Below are 16,918 nucleotides of genomic sequence, written 5' to 3'. Positions count from 1 at the left end.
AAGCCTTCTACTCTGTCAGGTGAACAGAAGGCGGAATGTGTGACGTGTCGGGCAAAAAGATGACGTCAACTTTTTGGCGTGGAAGGGAGATGAGATGGCCGCAGTCGTTCCCGTCGAAACCGTTCCAAACCGGACGTGCAGTAATATTAAATATTGTCTGACTTGTGTAGTTCTCCGTGAAAGCAGACAGATTTTTTTTTGTGTGTGTTTAATCAAAATAAGACATTTCAAACATCCGTGTTTACTTTGGAAAACAACAATCAACATTCTGGCCTATTTTCTCACGTTGCAGACACAATCGTTGTTGATTAGAAAGCGAATCATAATCAGTTTTTACGCGCATTTTCTGCACACTCGGTTTGAACTAATATCCTGTTTTTCAACACTTTATTTTCAACATTTTATTTTGTTGTTTGTATTTTCATACAGTACAATATTTCACAGTGCGATTATTAAAAAAACATCTTCCACACTAATATTGGTGTTTTGGGGGGCGTCTGGAGCCCATTACTGGCATTTCCATTTGTTGCAGTGGGGAAGCTTGAATTGCGATCCAAGCGAGCGTGGTCACGGAACCAATTCCTCTCCTGCGCGAAGGCACTCGCGTATTTGTCGTAGTCGCCGGCATCCCCGCCGAGCTTGCTCCTTGTCACAGACAGTAGCCGAGACGTCCGGAGTGACGCGGCGCGCCATCCAGACTGACAAGTGACGAAAAAGTGTTTTGGCATGTTACGTGGCCGGCGGGTCGGCCCGGGCGCCCCGCGGTCGCGGGTTGAGGACATCCGACCTGAAGTGCGCGCAAAATAACGGGCGGCGTGACGGACAGCTGGCCCCGACGAGCTCCAAGTGTTCGGCCCGTTGTCGGCGGGAGTTTATCAATAGGCCCGTCCGCATATGCGCTCGTCTATCGATCCGTCCGTCTCTGTCGGCTGGCCTCGCGTCAACGCTTGTCGTTCACTCGGCCCGCGGGACCCGCCGTTTGCGAGCCTTTCGCCTTGGGGATCGGCGCTAGGTACGGACATCACATGTATGTCACCTTTACATTTACATATCACCTTTTAATGAACACAAGTTTCATTACTGAATCGAAATTTGACCATATTTGGACCTAGGCGGTTTCCACCTGAAGGCTACGATATGCTTTTTGTGACATTTTGTGTTTGGTGGTGTGTGAGTTTTCCAATGCAAATAATATGCTTAGCTGAGTACAGGTTGGGAAGCACTTGCGTGCGTCACTGGGCGACATGAACTGACGCCGTCAGGTTAATCAGGCCCGCTTTGCAGCTTTGGGCCCCGCCGGGACCGACGTGGCGTTTCGCTTTCGAGGCGGCGACTTAATTGCAAGACGGGGCCCTTGCCCCTCCTGATGGGGGCGGCCGGTCGAGCCGACGCGCTCGTGATTAGAGGAGCCCAGACCGCGCGGCCAGGTGAGGATAAAGAAGCCTCTTCGGGTCTCGGGGGTCCAAGGTCCTGAGAGATGGAGGCAAACAAGATTGTACCTGTGAGGGAGGGAGGGAGGGAGGTAGGGAGACACCCCCCCCCCCCCCCCCCAAGTCATTAGTGGACACACTCGTTTACTGTAGATGCGCGCACGTATTTATCTGAATATGGCTCGTCAAGCATTTTCACATCAAGAGTCCTGTCATATGTGTTGCATTAATTTAGACATCGTCACCCCCGAACTCGTCAATTTAAAATGTTTTTTTTTTTCAATATTCATTTGCCTCATAAAATACTTGAGTCCAGATAAACAGGGAGGATTTGACTTTTTTTAGTACTCTCATTAAAATGTTTTCACAGTTCTTTTTAAATTCATCCATCCCATTAAATAATTGGTTGTTTATTGTAAATTGTAAAATAAAAATATTAGTAAGATTTACAATTTGTGAATAATTAGTTGATTTAATTCTAACTGACACTATAATGTAGATTGAACATGCACATTTTATTGTGATTAATTTTTTTAACCTTAACAACCTGGCCCATCTGCCCATTAAAAACAAACAAACAAAAACAAACAAAAAAAACCCTCAAATGTGGCCCGTCCTTGTGATGAGAGCTAACAGGTCGCCTCTTGCGTCAGCCGGTCAAATCAAATCTTCAACATGAGTGCACATTCACACGTGAAAATTGCGCTAACGATAGCGCGGCGCTAATGCGATGAACATCACAGTTCGGCTAATCAGCGTTACACGGACGCCGTATGTGTAAATCACGCCGGCAAGGGCCGCTTTGTTGCCATATACGGTCGCGGCGCTACGGCTAGCTCCCACGGCGGCGAATTTAGCTGATTAAATCAGCGGGTGCACACAGCGGCTGTGACATCAAAACAACAATTAATAAGCTTAACGCCCCCAGTGCACTGCCGCTCCCTTTTAAGCGGCCCGCTAATAACGGTACGAGTGAAATAAAGAAGCCTTAAGTCAGAAAGGTGAAAAACCATTAGCATGTAAGATCATAGCTGCTCTAATAACAAACGTAGCACACGTCCTCAGACGTGTATGGACTTGATAGACGTTCTCCCGCAGATCCGTCAACGTCAGCGTTCCCGCATGGTTTCAGTTTGTAACATCCAAAGTGGACGCCGGCTAACAGCTAACACCATCTCAACAAAACGCCGGTTCCAGTGACGTCTCGCCATCTGATTCGAGGCGGCAAATTCTGATGCCGTTTTTAATTTGCCACGCCCACTCGTACGAATGGCCGCGTTCCCACCCATTCGTCCACAGCAACCCTTGAAAATGCTTGGCCAACAAAGATGATTGTGTTTCTGAAATTGCGAGAGAGAGAGGCACATTAGTGGATGAGCTTGTTAGCTGGCGGCCATTTCATAAAAATAAGTCTGGACCCGCTTGGTCATGTTCAGAGCTGAGGTCCGAAAGTCATTAGTGAAGGGGGAGGAACATGACACAGAAGGATGATGGATGACAAGTTGAAGTTGCGTCCAGGGACTGGAGGTGAACGGTGACAGAGGTATTTATCTTGAGAAAGGGGGTCGGGGTCGGACGAGAGCAGGACAGGCCGGCCGATGCCCGAAGGCGCCAGGACGTTGACAGATGTATCCAAGGCTGCCGCAGCGTGGATCCTCCGTCGCCTAAATCACTCAATCATTTCTTAAAAGCCCTTTTGAACCGGCTTCGGGGTCCACCTGTTTTGTTTTTGAGACATAGTGAACCGAACCAACCCTTCACCCAGCACCTCGCGTATGTTTATTTTTGTCCTTCTGCTGTAGTACCCCAAGATGGCGGCAAGGTTTTGGCTTGTGCGAAAGTAGCACAGTCACGCCGTTTTTTGCGAGGCATATGTTGCAACCCCACCTGGGTGAAAATCTGCAATAGAATACCATGTCGCTGTTGGGCCGAAAGCTCGCATGTCCAAATATGGTCAATTTCCTATTTTTTCGCAAATGACTACTGTTGCTCTATCCCCACGTCATCGCTTATATTGACACACCACTATTTTAATCAATGACAGCGGAATAAATCAGCATGTCTTTTTGTTTGTGTGTGTTAGCAATTGAACATGATTTTAATGTGGCGCACGCGGTATATACGTCTCCAAGATATAATCTTGAAATGATTTGAACCCTGAGCAAGATGGTGGTATTTTTGATTCCTTGATGTCTGTTTTTTAATTTGGGAGATGCCTCCTCTCTCGCGATGCATGCGCCGCCCGTCTCCCAGTAGATCTCAGGCAGAGAAGTGGCAGTAAAACAGGCCAAAATCCGACGTCAGCGTCTTAGGCAGTGCAAGAGACGTAAATGTTTGTACTTGCCTATCCTTGCCACAAGATGGCACCAAATTTCTACTTCTGTCTAAAAGAAACTACTCAACTCCCGTCAACATGCGTCCTTGATGCCAGAAGGCCACCAAATGGCGCAAAGGATGAGCACAAAAACAGTGAAAGGCTGGACTCTGATTGCCACATGATTCGAAAAAAATACATGTATTTTAAATTAGAATGAAAACATAATTAGAAGTGAGTGGTGCAGTCTGGTTGCGTTATTCGTTGAGACAACTTGAACAGTTCAAAGGAAATGCGGTTGATTAATATTAATGATTGGCGACCATTTGCATGTCAGTGCCATGCGTCTGTCGTCTCATTTTCTAATTAGCAGCACATCGGCGTTTGATGCCATGTGAAAACACTCGTTTGTTTTCGTGGCTTTGGAGCAAGTTTTGCAAGCCCGTGTGACGGGCGAACCACTTAACCGCGCGTCATCCATCATGTTGTCAACGCGCAAATGTTTTGGACCCATGCGAGCTTGGCGCAGACAAAGCAGCTTGGCCGCCTTTGTGACACCCCGACGTTCCAAATCGCTCACATTTGTGTGTTCGCAAAGGCAGGAAATGGCTTTGGGGTCTCTCTTGATCGTTATGAAGTTGGAAAGTTTCAACACAATATCCACATTTTATCCGTACAAAGTTGTTGTGTCTTGTTTTGATAGAGAGTAGCTGCAACACATACTTGACGACAGAATTACCTACGCAGTTTATCTTTGGTGGTCAGACAATTGGACACGCGGACATGCAGTCGGCCTAGCACGTCCACATTTTGTTCTCGTTCTTCAGCAGACCGACTGGAGTCACTTTGTGCGTTTCATAAGGAAACCAACTGCGGTGATTCACTACAAAAACAAACAAACAAGCGAGCCAGTTCTACAATATGAAATTTGCTCTTCAATTTAACAGCCAATCTCCAACTTTTGAGATTTTGTGTGTCGGGGTGCCACAAAAACCGATTTGAACCGGAAAATTGTTGAAAAGTGAAAATTGTCGCTAATGTTGCTCATCTCGCTGCTACGGCAAGTGCTGCTTGGTGTCAAAAGTTTGAGAAACAGATGCCAGGTTCCATCCAGTCAACGTGCTCCCCCTTGTCTCCATTAACAGGCGCGGGACATTAATATGCTTTCAGACAAGCTTTTATTGACTTGAAGTGAGCCCCCCACCCCCCGCCCCCGCCACCCCCCAAAGGGCGTGTTTAACAATGCGGCCGGCACAATGAATCATTTAGTGTCCGGGAATACCTTAAAGGAATCGCTTGCTGCGGGCCATGTTTGATGCTGGTGGACTGACAGCGTGGCAGGCGGACGGAATCCAAGATTTCTTCTCATGATGTCACGTTGGTGCGCGTCGGGCTGAGAAAGCGCCTTTGTTTTGTGGGTACGAGCAGGTCGGTCATTGTGAGGCCCAAGCGAAGAATAACCCGCACAAAGGTGTTTCCTGTCTTTGAGGCCATGTTTACTTGCGTGTCATGAACCCCATTGTGGAAGCATTTGTGAGACGCGTCTATTACGAGGAGACCCGACAAAAAAAAAAAACTTTGAAGCTAGCCAAAAACAAATCAGCTGGTGGACGTCACGGCAAACTTTATTTCTTGCTTCTTTATTTGCCGGAGCAGGGGGGAAACGACTGATTTTGCACTTTCCTACAAACAAAGACAAACCGCTGAATTTGCACTGTCATGAAGATAAATAATTGATGTTGCACTTTCCTAAAAAGATTTAAGCTGTTCATTCAAAATGTATTTTCTTGTATATTTTATCATCAAATATTGATTTTCTTGGCGAATTTCTTTCAAATGTAATTTGCGCTTTTACTTTGTGTAGCCAACCATGACCTTAGAGCCAAGGTGGCACGTCTTGCCAAATGGCGTATTTGGCGTTTGCTACCACGACGTCGTACAAGAAGCTGAGTGTGTTAAGCGCGCTTGTCCTGGCGTAAATGTCCTGAATATTTACGACAAGCCCGACGCCAAAAGCGTATTTAAAGTCGTCGTCAATGAGGAGTGTCAAAACAAACATTTGCGACGCTCTGCACCGTGCTTGACTGGCCGTCGGTCAGCGCGAGCACTTGTTTGGGCTTAGCGTGAGCGGCCGAACAATGCCTCCTTGAGCTCCACCTGCCAGCTGTGAAGTCTTTCATCCGCCTGCGCGACCTCCAGCCGGCCCCTCGGTTGCAACGGCCAGCCGGCGCTCGGCCCCTCCGTCTGCGTGGCGGCTTCTTTGATGCCCGACCTGAGCGCCGCCGTCCAGGCCGCGCCACCCCTCCCCCCACCCCGACGTCGTTTCCGCTTGTTTTGGTCCCGATGGCGGTCGTTGGCCTTCTCGGTGTGAAATCGCTCTGACAAAATCAGGTGTGAGGAGCAAGCTTTGGGACTTTGATCGCTGCTTAGCTGCTTTCTCTCAGACCAACTTGGATCAGTCCAACTGGATTTCAAATATGGATATGTAAATATGTAGACATATATTTGAACTATAACAATAACAAAGTACTTTAATAGCTACTTTATTAATAGCTTGATTCAATAATTAAGTCTAACTAGTTTTGAAAAGTTTTAATAACTATATTATATAACAAATTTTTCTTAATAGTTTTTGTTTTTGATAAATAGAAACAGGATGTTTTAGTCAATGTTTTTATAATAATGAGACTATTTTTAACGTGTAGATTTTGTTTTAATAAGTAGGGACAGCATTTTAACAATAACTGTTTTATTATTCGTTTTTGAAAAACATCTTTTTAATAACTATGTATTTTTTAATACCAACAAGGTGTTTTTAAGTAGGTCCTTTTTATAACAACTAGGTTGATTGTGACAGTGACCAGTTATTTCATTAATAACTTTTTTTATGGTAAATTCTTGTTAATTCCCATGGAAAGGTCCCAACTTCAAAAATTCTCGTAATTTTCAAACCCTCGTATTAGGGGAAAAGTGCCGCCCGTCTGGGCTCTCTTGCTAACCAATACAGCAGCACGCACCGCCGATCCCTCGCCATGTTTTTGATGCAAATCTCAACCATAACTTGCAGCTGGCAGCCTGCGCGGAGGTCATTGTTCTCCATTAACAACAACACCAAGGGCAATTAGAGTGACGAGCGGGCCGGTTGGGAGGCGCCGGCGTTGGAGTGCGCCTCGTAAAGCGCGCCGTTAAACTTTAAAGCCAGCGCCATCGCTCATAATTGTGGCGGGAAATTGATTCACGAGCAGCATGTGACGACTAATCAACAGGCAGATGTTGCGGCGTGTCGCTGGTTTTATTACGGCCGTGACATCAGATTAAGCACATTTGCTGTGCTGACAATGTTGCATGTTGTTAACCCTTACATACATATTTGACAGCAATAAAGAAAAAAAACACACATTTCATTTTTGTCACCCTCCTAAAGTGACCTAAAAGACACCAAAATATACAAAATGTGGTTGACGACGACGGTGCTCTATTTTCCACCGCTATGCTAGCCTCTCGCACTAGAATTTGAATAGCCATTCACACACCATTTGTGATCAAAAGGTCGTTTGTGACATTTAGCATCACATTAGCACTTACTTCCATTTTACACTTGCTGACGCGAGCACTGCGTTGAGACACGGACTGTTACAGTAAATGTTTGCCGCCAACTAACCGTATGCTTTTCACATATGATAAACGGTTGCATGTGAAGTTGGCGCTTGTTTTCATTTTGCACCGATGCACGCTAGCACTTGCGGACTCTTAGCTTCTCGCACTAGCCTCCCGCTCGCCGTATAGTTATCAAAAGTGTAGCGTGTGAAGTTAACGCTCAATTTTATTTGGACAATTGTGTGTGCTAACACTGAGTAAAGATGTGGACTACTCAGCTAAATGTCACATCATCGTTCCACGAAGCAATTTGCTCAGCATTTGTCATGAAAAGATTGCATGTTAACGATTTTTACATGACAGCGCTCAACTTCATTTTACACTTGCGGTTGCTAGCACGGAATAGAAGTAGACTGCGTTGTGAACTTCTCATGCTAGCCGCTCGCTAGGCATATGGTCATCTGTGATCAAGTACAGCATGTAAGCAATTGATTTCATTTTAGGACTTGGGGCCGCTAGCACAGAATCGTAGACTGCTACGTTCGCTTCTCGCGCGAGCCTTTTGCTAGCCATATGCTTATCACCTGTGATCAAAAGTCAGCATACTGTGTGACAGAGTGAATTTGCGATGAATTTATTGCCAAGTGAGCGCTAAATGAAGCGTAAATGAAGTTAGGGTGCACTCGTACTTTGAAGTGTCATCGTTGAGTGTTTCTTTTTTTCTCACTCCCGACACATCAGGACTTTTCAGGAACAGTTACGGAAAAGAAAGTAAATTGTTCCCAGCTACTTGGAGTTCCGTCACGGTGACATCTGCCCCGTGATAGATTCCTCCTTCATTAGCCCGGGGTGTGGGATTACCCGTGGAGAGCACATTAATCACCGCTTTCCGTGGCAGCCCTCGATTTGCGCTGCTTGGGAAAAGGGGGGGGGGGAAAAAAAAGGAACAACTTTTTCCTGACGCGTCACTCTTCTCTCAAGGCGGGCCGCAATCAATCATGTGGATTGGCAGCACCGATAGCTTACACTGTTTATACAATGTGTCATGAATGATCGTGTTAGCCGCCATTGTTGTTGGAGGGCTGATGTGTTGCCGTGTGCGAAGGAGTCAATGCACTCAGTGTTCAAACTGCCCATAATATTACAGGAGTAACTTTTTTTTTTTTTTTTAAGTCAGTACCGTGCATTTGTGACATAGAGTTCAGTTGTATTTAACTTTTTGGGGAACTGTTTGGTTTCAACATTTTGGTAAAATTTTTATTTAACTTATGTATAGTGCACTTAAAATAATTCCATTATTGAATTCAAAATATTGCGTAGCATTCATTGTGACTTTAGGCTCGTCCCATCAGGGGTCGCCTGTTTGGTCCTGTTTTTACGCTGGAAGTCCTTCCTGATGCAACCCACAATTTTTGGCGCAGATTTTTTTTATTTTAGGTGACCAAATATGGTTCCACTTATTGACTCCACTTAAGTGAACACTTAAATGGGACCTTGGTGTGGAGACATTGTGATCATCTACAGCCATGCATTGCAGTTGTAGGATTTCATAAAATATATATATATATTTTTTAGCTTGTAGTCTGTAGGATGGATGCTCTTTCAGTCCATCTTCGCTTTTTTTTTTTTCCCTGCCCCTCTGGTGTGACCTTGGAACGCTGCCATCTCAATGCCATTCTGGCAGCGCCTAATGAGAGCCGTATTAAAATTTTAGCAGTTCCTACACATAAAGCACTCGTACATCAGTTTAATGCGGACACTTTGGTAATTGTGCTCCGGAAGGTGCTCAATCAACACCCGCCCCCACCTGCAGTTATAATTACACCCTTTTACTTTGACTTATGCACTATAGCAGAACCTCCAAGTTCTCACAAAACAGACCAAAATTGTACTTTCGTTTAAAAAGAAAATAAAAAATATGGCCAAAGGTTTGGGAATTTGAACCTTTGAGAATCATTAGACTTCATTTGAGGCATCCTTAAATGATTAGCTTGGCGAAATGAGCTACACGTATGCACGGCTGCGCTAGTTTCCGACACTAGCCTTTCGCTAGCCCTGTGCTTCTCATTGTTAAAAGTGTAGCGTGTTCCTGTTTCATGTGACATTAGTGCTCGATTTAATTTGATATGCATCCGCCGTCTTGCGTGCACCTGCGGCCGATGCTCAAGGAGGCTAATCCCGGGAGGCTGCAATCTGGTCTCCACATCACGGGCGTCACACATTTGTGGAGTTCATCTTGGCCAGCGACGAAGATCGATGCTTCCGGAGAGCAGCGAGACGAAAGCAAAACAGAACCATAAAGCTAAACGTTGCGTTCAAAAGCCCCTAAAAGAGATTTATTCACGTTGCGAGATCATCCGCTGCGGGCCGAGTCGCCGGGATGGGAATTTGTTCACAACGCTCATATAAGGCTGTGGATTTGCACCAATTTTCAACCCTTACACGCTGTTTGGGCCAAAATTGTCTCCAATTAAAAACGAAATGGCATTCTTTCACTTTCCTAAAGTGACCCAAAATACACAATGGAAATATTCATCATGTCAAATTGTGTTAACAGATTTTTTTCTCTCCTAATTTGTCAGAGTGAAAAAAAGTTTGACCAGCTACGTGGTGCATGATGCAATTGTTTCAAAATGTTTTTTCAATGAAAACTAGTGACGGTATTTTTCGGCTTTGATGTCGAATGAGTCACGCAGCGGTGGATTGTTTGCCAGCGTTGCTCCTCGTCCTGCGTATCAGAGATAAGCTCATAAGTAGTTCTTTCTTTTACGGCACAGTGCGCGGGCAGTAGTTATATTCAGGCAAATGTTCTTTATAGTTTGCAAAGAACAAATAATATTACTGCCGTAGCGAGAAGCCGAGAGAGGAGCTGATTGTCATTTTTACACCGCCCTGTTGTTGACATTAAACAAGGACGTTTTTCACTTTAGTATTTGTATGATTTTTTTTTTCATTGTGAGCTACTGGATTATTGAGTTTTATTGTCCGCTCCCCATATGTTGTTATACACTTTTCCTAAATGCGATGACATCATTATTGCAGACTAGCCCAAGTTAAGGCTCGCGGGCCACCTGGGAGCCCAGTTTGGGAACTCCAACTTGAGAGAGCCTGTTAAATACGAGTCAGCCCACACGGGCTTCAGTTCCGTCCCCTCTTTTGCTAAAAAGGGGTCTTTGTGCCTGCAGGGCCCCCATCAGTTACCTGCTGACAGGCCGGGCATGACTGATGCGTCGCCCGGGGGCCCCGCCCACGCCGCCCCCCCGTCGCCACCCACCTCCATGCTGTACTTTGTCAGCCAGCTCATCATTTATACATCTTATCGGAAACAAAAGGCAGAGCAGCGCCGCGTGGAAATGAAAACAGAGACTTGCTTGTGGCCGCCTCAAGTCACATGATCCCACGCGGGCAACATGAGCCGCGTCGCCGCCGCCGCCGCCGCCGCGCAGAGCCCTTTCGTCTGCCCACACCTCGGCCGCGTGAGTGTTGGACCCGGTCCTGGCACCGCGAGGCCCGCCTCTCGGTCTCGGGTGACAAAGACGTGAAACACGGCGCTGTCAAGGCATGCTGACGCGCGCCGATGACTCCAGGCCGGCGGCTCCTCAGTTGCTACACCACGTAAGCATGCAAACCAAAAGCAAAAACTTGAGTCTGGAAATACCACCATCCTGAGCAACATTAAAATATAATAGCGTAGTCGGCTCAAGTTTTCATTGGACCAAGGCGGAGGCTTTAGTCCTAAACGTTATGTTTCATCTGATTTGAACCTACGGCAACATTCTGCACAGTTTGAACATTTCATTCAGTGATCGTTGGCCGTAGCACCGGAGGGGGCCACACTTTGACGATCACAATCTCTCGGCTCAAACGTAGCAGAAACATGGTCTGCTCAAGCACCGTCATGATTTTCTCACTATTGCGCGTTTTTCGGGGGGGGGGGGGAAGAAAACAAAACATTGCAGAGCCTCTCGCCTAAACATAGTTTTGCGTACGTCATGTAGTCGGCTCCGAACTGTGCGTCGATTTTGTTGACCATTTGGAGGACCGGTCGGTTCATCGGCGCTTCGTCTTGAATTTCCCAACAAAGGATTGTTGTGACGTGTGCGAACATGTTGAAATGATCAGCTCTGTTCTGCCGTTGCGAGCGGTCATCCATCTTTCGCAGTCACACCGCATCAAGACCAGATTTGACATATGCGCGGCGTTAGCGCCATCTCGTTTGATTAGCGAGGCGCGGCGTTGCGCAATGTTCATCGAGTGCGCTCCAAGTCGAGCCAGCTGGCGGCGGGATATGAAGGAGTGAGACTTTGAGCCAAAAGGAAAATAAAAAGTGAGCGGCAGGCCCAGCCGCGCCCACGTTTGACTTTGCGTCTCGCATCGTCGCTGTAATTCAACGCTTACGGCACAAGTGTAAGTCTTAATTTGAGTGGGAACACACGTTCTTGGCAGAAAGGGCAAGAAAACGGGCCGACAAACCAGCGGATGCTTGAACCCGTCGTATCTCGGATCCCGCCGGGCCTCCTGGATGGTCGTCGTCGTCCGAGCCAGCGGGCAGCGTCTTTGTTGCGTCCGTTTGGCAGTGCGCGGCTCGATATGATTGTCCTTAACGCGGGCGCGTCCTCCGTAACGTTTGGTCTCCGTCGGATTCATCCTGCTTATCTGCTGTCGTTAGGCCTTCTGCATGGGGACGCGGGTTAGGGACTTTTGTTTTTGGCTTTGTTCACCAGGATGAGGGATGCGTTTGTTTCCCACTAAGAGATAAGCGGCATAGTGCCAGGCTGGAAATGTGCACGCTGGACTGGACCAGCGGCTCCTCGTTTTTGGACCTTTGGAGCACTTTTAGACGGCCTGTGCCAGAAGGAGATAATCAGTCAGCCTTCACATACTTGCCATCTCGTGGCATCTTGCTACCAAGGAACTATGTTGAAGTGAGGGGAGGAGCTTCATTTCGTCGGCTCGTAGCCTCGCTGGGTGGCTGTCGGCTTTTTTTTTTCGTTTTTGCTCTTGTGACTAGCGGATGTTCACTGTACCGCTTGCGCGTTTCCATTCTTGAATTCATTTGTAAGACTGTTTATGCGCTTTACTCTGTCCGGCCGCTTTGGTTAGCGCCTGCAAATTGGCTCCGCACTTCACTACTGGCCTGCCGCAATTTGCTGCCGAGGAGTTGGAGTGAGTTGAGGAGCTCTCTAAATGTTGGCGTTCGATCAACTAGCGGCAAGCTACCATTTGTTTGACTCGTTCTTGGCAAACAACGCTTTCTTTGCAATCCTAGTCTGCGCGCACCCGTCGCAGTCGTCTTAACAGGCCACCCCAAAGTCTGCCGATAAGTCTGTGGAAAGCGAGCGTCCGGATATCGTGCTGGCGTCGCCGTGCACTTTGGCACACAGCCGCCCCACAGAGCAGCTGGAGGGCCGGCCGAGGAGACGTGTGGAAGCTCGGGTTGGCGGGGCCGGGGGGGGGGGGGTCTCACGCTCGGGAATGCCAGCTGCCAAACGGCTCACCTGGCACAACGCTCGTCTCTCAGCACCCACTGTCCCGCTATGCAAAGCCCCCTTCAGCATCAGGACGGCTGAAGAGTTCATATCCTGTTGCGGGATGTCAGATAAGTCGTATCTCTGCAAAGCCTCCACAGGTGGACCAGACCCCAGACCCCCCACCCCCATCCCAAGGCACTTTGCCACACTCGTCCCCCCCGTTTGTGTCATGCAGACACAATTGCGGCCTCCGTCTTTCCCATCCAATTATGGTTCAAAATAAAGGCGACAAAGGGGGGAAGTAAGGCATCAAAATTGCACTCCAAAAAGGAATGAGTGCCATGATTGCTAAAGTACTTTAGCGCCATGAGTTTTCACGGTCTTCAGTATCGGAACAACAATGAGGTGATTGTAAGAACAAAGGAGTAGTAATAGTCGATACGAAGCCTTTTTTCCTTCCCCTGAGTGGATCCACAAACAAACACGCGGCTCATCATCCGATGAGCTCGCCAACTAGCCCAAAAATGTGGATTCCTTCTTATTTTTATTCTTATCCTATTTATCTAGAGCATCCGTTCCGTTCCAGACTAATGAGACATTTTCTTTTTGGTTTGCCCCCACCCACATGCAGATTGTTCGCGCTGTTAACGAAGGCCGCCCGCCTCCCTCAGTGCTGCTTGCAGTTCACTTTGGAAGCTTCAAAACGATCGCTCATGCGCGCCGTTCATGCGGACCGTTCCGAAAGTCGGCCGGCCTTTGTGGCGCGCGCACTAAAGCGTTTAAACTACAAGGGCTCCGATGGCCGCGCAAGTGGCTCGACTTTGAAGGCGAAATAGAGCCGGCAAAAAAAAGCCGCCTTCTACTCGGGATCGCTTTTTCTTGCGGGCCGTGATGTCATATTCTTTTCAAGCGATGCCAAGCTATGCTCGCGGCTTTGATCGGGACAATGATTTGTGGAATTTTCGGGGCTAGCGGCAAAGGCGACCGGTGCGTTCCGCCCGCCTGGCCGAGCCCCCGCCCCCGGCCCGCCGCGCCTCGCCCTCGCTCGGCTAATCACATGTTGTGAAGACCGCGAGACCGACAAAGGCGGCATTGTTTGCCGTTTATCTGCGTTTACGTGACTCGGCCGCGCCGACGCGACAGATGGCCGATTGTTGGGTAGGAGCTGGAAACGTTGCATCTTAGCGAGCCTGCCCCAGGGAATGTTCCATTTTCAATGTTTTCATCGCCGGATCATGCAAAGATAATTTGTCATTCGCCCCATAAAATGCGGTGGTGACATAGCATTGGAAAAACATTTTTTTCCACTGGGAAATGTGTCGCCATTATAATGAGTGGCACCAAAACGGCCGACTTCCTGTGTCTTTTGGGCGTGGCTTCTGCACTTGTGTTTTGTTGAGGTTGTTTTTGATGGAGCGGTGGAAATTTGCTAAATGCCATCGAGAAGGTTGCTTCAAACCAAAACGGCAGACTCGCCCTGTCTTTTGCGGCACGGCCGCTTGAGACTTTTTTTTGCGGGTCTGCTCGCGCTTGGCTGGCCGACCACATTTCAGGTTGCTCAGTGCAACTGCAACCAAGGCCTGAGTTGTGAAAAGTGTTTGAGGTCGGACAGTATGTTAGCGTGTGCAGGTGACGGATGTGCGAGGCTTAAAGGGAAAACATTGACAGAGGCCTCAAAAGTCCAAAAGATTTGGTTTTTGGAGGAGGGGGTTGCACGGCCTTGCCCCGTCCGTGGGTGGCGGCCACAAGATGAATTGTGGCCAAGCGGCCGTGTGAGGAGGGTCTTGTCTTGCCATGTGGGGCTTGTCTGATCTGTCCTGTGATCTGTGAGGAGGCCCAGAGGAAATGAGGCCGGGCGGGCTGGAGCGGCCTTTTCAAAGTGTGGACCTAAGGAAATGAAAGACGGAGCTTATTGAAAGGAGCGGCCATTGTTGAGACGGAGGCCTTTCACATTCATTTTGGAAAGCCGAAGATGACGTGATTGGGTCTTTTAGGTTTCTTTTTTTCTCCTATTTATTTTTCATTCAAGTGCCTTAAGTACTGAGAGGAGGCAGAATTGTTGCACTCTCCAGAGGGAAGGAGTCTTACGCCACCTGTTGGATTCTTCTCATATAGCAGCACAAACTCTGCAAACAAGTTGTGCTGAGCTGCTGGCAACATTTTCGAATTGGATTCATTATTTTTATGCAGGTAGCATTTGTGGTGTTGTAGACAAAAAAAAAAGAAACCAAAAAAGCAGCTCCTGTGCGTTCACTACCAAAACGTGACAGCCCCGTCTTGACAAGTTTATTGACGACGTTATCGTGACCGCCGTTCGTGTACATGCGGCCGCTTCCTTCCCCACCTCCTGAGCTGCGTCTCATGTGGCAAATCATGATTTGGCCTGCCAGGACCACGCAGGTCATGTGATGATTCTGGGCCGCTTTCACGTTGCGCTGCCACCACTTTTTCCTGGTAGGGGGCGGAGCCACACTCTCTTACCTCAAGATGCGAGTTGAATATGTTCCATGCCCAAGTTTGTAACGCAAAACTCTTGCATCTCAAATCAATCGTTCCCCATTGAAATAAATGGAAACGACATGAATCCGTTCCAGTCACCGATATAAAAACCAAAGTTTTTTTTAAGAAGGAAACTATCACTTTCTAATATTGTACTTCATAAAAACAGTTTGTTATAACATCATAAAAAAGGAGACCCCGAGGACGACCCAGAACACGCTGGAGAGACTATGTCTCCCGGCTTGCCTGGGAACGCCTTGGGATCCTTCCGGAAGAGCTGGAGGATGTTGCTGGGGAGAGGGAAGTCTGGGCTTCCCTGCTGAAGCTGCTGCCTCCGCGACCCGACTTCGGATAAGCGGGAGATAATGGATGGATGGATGGATGGATCATAAAAAATTGAAATGTCAAAATAATCCAAATAAATTCATTGCGGCTCCTTCCGGTGTACTGGGCATGGCCACTGGGTGGCAGTATAAAACAGTCATGCAGACAGTTTTGCTCTGCAGTACTTTTCAGTGTTTTTCGCAGGGGATAAAGAATATATGCCTATTATGTTGCCTGTCTGTCCGTTATCTTTAGAGTGTCATTTCTCCCAGTGTTGCAACGACAACTGCCAATACTATTTGTCAGCCTGTCGCTGATGTTTCTCAGTATGTGCTAGCATTAGCCGGGAGACTTTTGTGGTTTTTAAATGTGTAATTGTCTTTGTTTTATGTATAATTTGACAGTAAACGACAACTAGGAGTGGCATTAAACAGCTTGAAGCCCGATTTGAAAGAATCGTTCTCTGTCTGCCAAATTGCGCTCGTTGCAAAGAGACTCGAGTTCACTGCCGTCGTCTTAAGAAATCTTCTGAATGACAGCTCATATCGGGAAAAGTCGGGTCACTCGTATGTCAAGGCGCCGCTGTGCTTTCGGCCCTTTAGCGAACGCTCCAAAACACACCGCTCGAAATGAGAACAGCGCAGATCATTCAAAAGTGTAAAGGTCGGCAATTAGGCTGGCTAATACTCGCCAAATGTCGATTTTGCAGCCAACGTTTGTTTGGACTGTCGGGAGGCCGGCCGGTTATTACTCGCATCTCGTCTCGTCTCCCCTCCCGATGCTTAATAAGCGAGCACCTGAGGGCCTCCGTCTGCCCAACCCTGATTGGAAGTGGCAAGGAGACGAGAAAGAAGAGCCCAGGCAGGAAGAAAAAAAGAACAAGGGAATAAAAAGAAGTGCGGCTCCCGGGCCGAGCGGGGCCCATCAACACCGATGAGCGTTAGCGTGTGTCACTGCCACACGAGCGTCAAATCAGTCAGGCCGCTGCCTGCCTCATTTGACTGGAGCGCCTCAATCAGCCCCGCCCGATGCCGGGCGACGGGCCGGCATCGGGCTTCACCTCCGGCGCCCTCATTAGCTTGCGTCAGTGTTAGTGAAACCTCCGCCTGTCAGGACACTTGGCCACGCTCTCCCCGCGCGCACTTTTTTGGGGAGGGGGGGGGGCTTGTTTGTCGCGTTCGCGTCGGTGCCGGTGTGTTTTGGGCATTTGAGGTGACCTCGGAGAATCGAGCAAGCATCCAAACGGATGCTGGCTGGAGGCGGGAGGCCAACCGTCACTCAGT

The 16,918-nt window shown here is 48.0% G+C and overlaps 1 long non-coding RNA gene across 4 annotated transcripts in view; it reads left to right on the top strand.

The window, feature by feature from the left end:
- LOC147128756 (uncharacterized) overlaps positions 1-16,918 on the top strand; it is a 110,015-nt gene that overhangs the window by 86,430 nt on the left and 6,667 nt on the right. Inside the window, exon 8 of one of the 4 annotated variants that reach the window (XR_015082409.1) lies at positions 10,527-10,956. The exons of the other annotated variants lie outside the window; for them this stretch is intronic. This is a non-coding gene — a long non-coding RNA (uncharacterized LOC147128756). The remainder of the gene's footprint in view (positions 1-10,526; positions 10,957-16,918) is intronic. 4 annotated transcript variants of the gene reach the window in all.

The sequence above is a fragment of the Filicampus tigris genome, chromosome 19 (genome assembly GCF_054856515.1).
Source record: "Filicampus tigris isolate MCC_2025a chromosome 19, RoL_Ftig_1.0, whole genome shotgun sequence".
Taxonomy (NCBI): domain Eukaryota; kingdom Metazoa; phylum Chordata; class Actinopteri; order Syngnathiformes; family Syngnathidae; genus Filicampus; species Filicampus tigris.
Note: the sequence above shows the minus strand (reverse complement) of the source record. Positions and strands in the feature narration are given on the sequence as shown.